The 5,974-nt window shown below is 36.0% G+C and overlaps 1 non-coding gene across 1 annotated transcript; it reads left to right on the forward strand.

Moving 5' to 3' along the window:
* Nucleotides 1-327: 327 nt before the first annotated feature.
* On the forward strand, nucleotides 328-461 carry LOC115872091. The gene has a single exon (XR_004047641.1). It is a non-coding gene; the product is annotated as a small nucleolar RNA SNORA42/SNORA80 family (small nucleolar RNA).
* Nucleotides 462-5,974: the final 5,513 nt, after the last annotated feature.

Consider the following 5,974-nt stretch of genomic DNA (forward strand, 5'->3'; position numbering starts at 1 on the left):
GATTTTTTAAAGAAAAAATATTTTATTACATCTATTTATATAATAGAAGCTAAGTTAAAGAATGATACACTGTAGTATAATTTACATAGTTAGAAGACATCAAAATAGTGGACATGTTCATAAATACATGTATCTGTAAATGGTCTGTGCATATATAGGAATTCACATAAACATGAATGGAAATGAAAAACAATACAAGGACATGGTTATCTTCAGAGAGGAAGAGAAATGGGATGAAGCAAGGGCACATGCTTACACAGATGTAATTCTCTCAGTCATGCAGCGCTAACTTAGAAACCATAATGAAGGTAGAAATGGCAAAATGGTGCATGGGTTTGGATTTGTGGCAGGTCCAATCCCATGGGCCTCTCACGGTGTCCCATGCGAAAGCAAGCTGTCACCCCGAACCATTGCCTGGCTTTACCCCTTGGGCTTCAGGCACTGAAGTGGGTTGCACAGTGAAAAAAAAAAAAGAAAGAAATGGCAAAATGTTTTGATTTACTAAGACCTGGTAATTGACTCCATCTCCTCTGCCTGGATCCTCAGATAAAACTGTCTTCTGAACAGGAAGGAATGTGTGAGTGGGTGGATTCGCGAGCTGGGAAGGTGCATGGGAGAAAGCTATTTTCGGTACTTGTCTCTACATTGAAAGTATTTCATAAATAAAAATATCAACACAAATGAAATGTGGTATAACAGAGAATAGGGCAAAAGTAAATGACAAAAGGCAATTTGCATATACTTCATTGCACTCCTGTGAGGAGAAACACGTTGCTTTGAGGAGAGCATCTGTGGCTTTGAGTCCAGGGCCTTGACTTTGATGGGTCCCGCTTCCCTTTAGAGACTTAACAAAACACATTGTTTCTCCTATTGCAATGACATTACCACTTAGTTTTTTTCAAAAACAAAGTAATTGTGTTTATTTTGATGACTAACAAGATTATGACTAACAACAAAATAAAATTAGAAGCACAATGTTTATCAAAATTTCAGCAACATGTTTGTCCTTTCCTGACAAAACATGCCACAGGGCAGATAATAGCAGGTGAAATGTGAAAATAAAAAATTTTACCACCTTTTTACCGAGAGTTTGTGGCTACTTTCCATATAGAAAATACTCAGGGTTAATAGTTCTAAATGAGGTTTGGTAACTGTCAAATTATAATTAATACTTCTAAGACAGCAGTTCTGAACTTGTGGGTCTTGACCTCTTTGGGAGTCAAATGACCCTTTCACAGGGGTCGCCCAATTTATAACAAACAGTAGAAAAATTACAGTTATGAAGTAGTAACGAAAATAATTTTATGGTGGAGGGATCACCTCAACGTGAGGAACTGTATGAAAGGGTCTAGGAATTAGGAAGGTTGAGAACTACTCTCTAGGATTGTCAAAAGGTGAATAAATGAAGAGGAAATAAAATCATTTGATCTCTTGGTTAACTGGCAATTGCTTTGCCCATTTATAGCCTACCACCTAAATTTTAGAATAAACAGTGATGCAATTACACATCTATGACTCAAATGGAAAGAAGGGCAGCCCAATGAAGTAAGACCTGTAAAGGACCCTGCCTCATGAAGAGAACGCCACATTTCAGCAAAGCTCTTTTTCGCTTCTGTATTTCTTGCCATTGGATTATGTCTTATTAAAACAGATCAATATATATGAAGGCAAAAAGTATTTCCATTGTTCATACATGCATGAGTTTATTCCAAACAGAAGGTGTTTAAACATGTCTCTATGACCAGTGGATGGCTGCAAACAAATTCTCTCAGTGAGACACTTGTCTTAGTCTCAGTCGGATGCCTTCAAATTTAAGTCCAAGCGAAACAGTAGCTTCCACGGGAGATTAGTTAGGCCAGTTAAATTCAAGGCAGAAAAGTCAACTCTGGGTATGTTGACTGTTTGGGTGATATTGTAAAGTGGAAATCTTGATAGATTTTCTTAAATGGCACAAGATGATTATAGGGGCTTGTTTTGAAGAAGTGTGGAAAAAACTAGAAAATTACATTGGTTAAAAAAGGTCAGGAAAGTTGTACTAATTAGTTCCTTCATGTCAATGCACCTGCTCATTCTTCAAGGGTAGCATGGCCTTCCCTAGAAGAATTTTTCTGGAAAGTCTTACCGCACATACTCTACAGCCCAATCCCATCCCATCAGGCTTTGTCGTTTGGTTGTTTATTTGTTTGTTTGTCTCCAAAGCTTAAAGGACATTTAAGAGGAAAACTATTTGAGTCCCTCAAAGATACCCAAACTTCCATTTGGGCACTGGATGAGCAGAGAAGCACAGGATTTTTCAGAGAATGGTTACAGAGATGGACACACCACCCTCATCAGTGTGTAGACCTAGATGGCAAATATGTAGAAAAACGATAGCATCACAGTTTTATATTTTGTCCCATAAAGGTTTATATAATTTTGTAGTAATACTTTGGGGTTTGACCACATATGTATCATGGATTGGGTTATGCTTTCAGGTGCTACATGCAAGGCCAGCATTTCAAAAGCACCACTATGAGGGAGAAAAATCACTCATTCTACTTCTGTAAAGATTTATAGCCCGATGAAACATACAACTCTCTAGTTCTTTAATGCTTCCTTCCCCCCACTATCATGACCCCAATTCTACCTTACAAATCTGGCTAGACCAGAGCATGTACACTAGTACAGATAAGAACTGGAAACACAGAGAATCCAGGACAGATAAACCCCTCAGGACCAATAAATAGAGTAGTGATACCAGGAGAGTAAGGGTAAGGTGGGGGAGAAGGGGGGAACTGATCACAATGATCTATATATAACCCCCTCCCAGGGGGGTGGACAAAAGAAAAGTGGGTGAAGGGAGACATCGGACAGTGTAAGACATGAAAAAATAATAATAATTTATAAATTATCATGGGTTCATGAGGGATGGGGAAAATGAGAAGCTGATACCAAGGGCTCAAGTAGAAAGAAAATGTTTTGAGAATGATGACAGCAACAAATGTACAAATGTGCTTGACATATGGATGGATGTATGATGGTGATAAGAGTAGTACGACCCCCCCCCCAAAAAAATGATTTAAATAAATAAAAATTTTAAAAGATTTATAGCCTCAGAAACCTACATGGGCATTTCTACTCAGTCTTCTAGGGTCACCAAGAGTCAGAATCGACTAATGGCAGCGAGTTTGGTTTGTTTTATTTTTTGACAATAATCTACTACAACAATATATTAAAAATACTAATGCAATATCTTATAAAATATAAAAAAATCTACTCAATATATCTATTTACCATAAAATTATAATAGTTATGCTGTCATAGCTTTCCCAAACTCATATCTCTACTACTATTCAAACATAGTGACACCACACAAAACCAGAGCCATTTAGCCGGGCAACTGAAGTTACATAGCACATGGCTAAGAATAGAAATATGCATAAAGTTCTGATATCAAAATTCAAAACAGAGTTTAACCATTTCGTCTTATTTCACAATATAGCACTAAACATGTCATCCTCGCATATCCTGAAGTTCAAAGGTTGCGACGCTTTAGAAGAGAAGAAGTGTACTGTTTGGAAACGGCATGGCTATGGCACCTGGAAGGAGGAGTAAAGGAAAATATTGGGAAACAGAAATTTTGAAAAACTTTATGGTCAGGAGTCACTTGAAATACAAGCACAGAATCCATATGACTATGATCAACCCATCAAACAGTACGTTGTTCATGATGATTCAGAATCATGGCTTTGAATTATCAAGAGAAAAAAGTGGCATGCGTTCAGTATACCTTGTTTAAGGGACATGGGGAAATGAACTTTAAATCTAAAATTCTTCTTGAAAATAAGATACATAACAATGCTCCAAAAAGAAAAGTAATAAGGGAGTTGTCTTATCAGTATTAAAATGCAATACTATGCCACAATAATCAAGAGGGAGATAATGTTACAAGAACAGATAGCCCTATCAGTGCAATAGAATTGTTCTCAAATGAATAGTAGGAGATAAGACGTTAGTGAGGCTTTATAAGGCAGGGCATTAGAAATTAGTAAGTAATTATCTAATAAAATGGTGCTGTGACAATTGACCAACTACTTGAAAAACTCACTACTTATATTATCTCTCCAAATCACACATCAAGATAAATTGTAGATGAAAGACTTAAAAAAGGAAATATTTAAAAATAGACACCACTTAGCTGATAAAGCCTTTAAAAATAGAGAAAAATAACTAAAAACAAAAAAGTGGATTTTTTTTCACTATATACCTTTATTTACTTATGTAATTGGGAAAGTTACACATGGGAAATTCAAAGTCCTAAACTGTGACCAAAATCAAACAAGAAAGTTTGTCCAAAGAAGAAATCAATCCATAGGACTAATAGTCTGTAATACTAAATTCTACACAAACAACAGCTTCATCTGCTCCGAGATCAGAAAGATGACCTGTCTTTTCTCTATAAAGAGTCCATTTAAACAATGTACATATACATATAATATGCATGGCATGCAGAGGAAACTAATGTGCAAGAGGTGGCAGTTTATACAAATCATATAAAACACTTCAAAATATGATAGAGGTGCCTGACCATGGACACAGCAGAAAAACCCTAATAGATTGGGAGCTAAATCTGGACCAGAGCCTCAAATTCTTCAAAAAAGCAAACAAAACAAAACAAAACAGACTCACTGGACCAGTTGAGACTAGAAGATGCCTGGAGACAAACACCCTTAGGTATACTTTAAGCTTCAATTGAAACTAACACCTGAGATGACCTTTACTTTAAGCTAAATAACAAATTGACTCCCCAAATAAAGACGATCACCCACGGGTACTGCCTGCCTTCTGTAATTAAAGATCATCTATACGAGACCTAACGACCAGCAATACTTTAAAACAAAGACAAGAATGAAAATGGCATGGAAACTAAACTGATGGAAAAGAAAGCGGAACAAAAATAAGGAGACTGTTCACACTTTGTGTTGCTGAACAATTTGCGAAAAAATAGTGGAGAGAGAATCTAAACTGATATAAACATTCACCACCATGCCATCTTTTAAAAATAAAAGTTTGTTCATTTTTCTTACCATCCTGGGAGATTTTAATAAAGTTTTACAGTATATCAGATAGATAGATGGTTTTATATAAAAAGGGCCATACTAGCTTTTTCACTTGAGGCTTTCAATTTCCACAACAAGCACACACTTTTCCTGTCAATAGATACAGATGGGCACTGCCATCATCATTTTCAATGATTGTAAAATAGGTTTTTACATTTCCATTAAAAGGAACCTTTGAAAATTAAATAGCAAACCATCCAAAACCAAATTCTTTTGCCTTTGCTGTCATGTATAGGAAGAGTATTTATATCACCCGTGGATATATAAATATCCAAGGAGGCATTTTCACATACTTTTGGCGTTTGGTTTTATTTTGCTTTGTCTTTAAGTCTTTATTCTACTTAACGTTTATTTTCATATGATGTATGAAAGAGAATTTTGACAATGTTTGATCAAAAGGTTATACAAATGTCTACAATGGACTTATTGATCAATCTAACTTTTCCCTCTGAAATTAAAATACTTTGAAATATGCCAAATTATTACTTGAATCTGATTCTGAATTTGGAATCCAGACACTAAAACCATGTTTCCACTGGAAATTGAGCATTTGACTACCCAAAGTTTAAAATTATTAAAATCAAAAGCAAAAAAATAGGAGAAAATTGCAGCAAAGGTGACAGAAATGGTTAATAACATTAAGCTAAAAAGTAAACAATAAAAGATACTAAATCTCTAGCATGGATCATGGAAAATGGGCAATGACACAAAGAAATAGGTACAGCAAAATAAACTACTAATGGAAACATGAAAATTGATTAACCCTCATACTAATCAAGAAAGTACTGGGGGAGTGCAGTGGAACAGCAGGGGAGGGGAGCAGCAAGATCCCCAGGGAATGATGAGGGTGGACATTGGGAACAAGGCGTGGTGCC

This window comes from Echinops telfairi, unplaced genomic scaffold (assembly GCF_000313985.2).
Source record: "Echinops telfairi isolate 266 unplaced genomic scaffold, ASM31398v2 ScPeMD7_3;HRSCAF=10, whole genome shotgun sequence".
Taxonomy (NCBI): domain Eukaryota; kingdom Metazoa; phylum Chordata; class Mammalia; order Afrosoricida; family Tenrecidae; genus Echinops; species Echinops telfairi.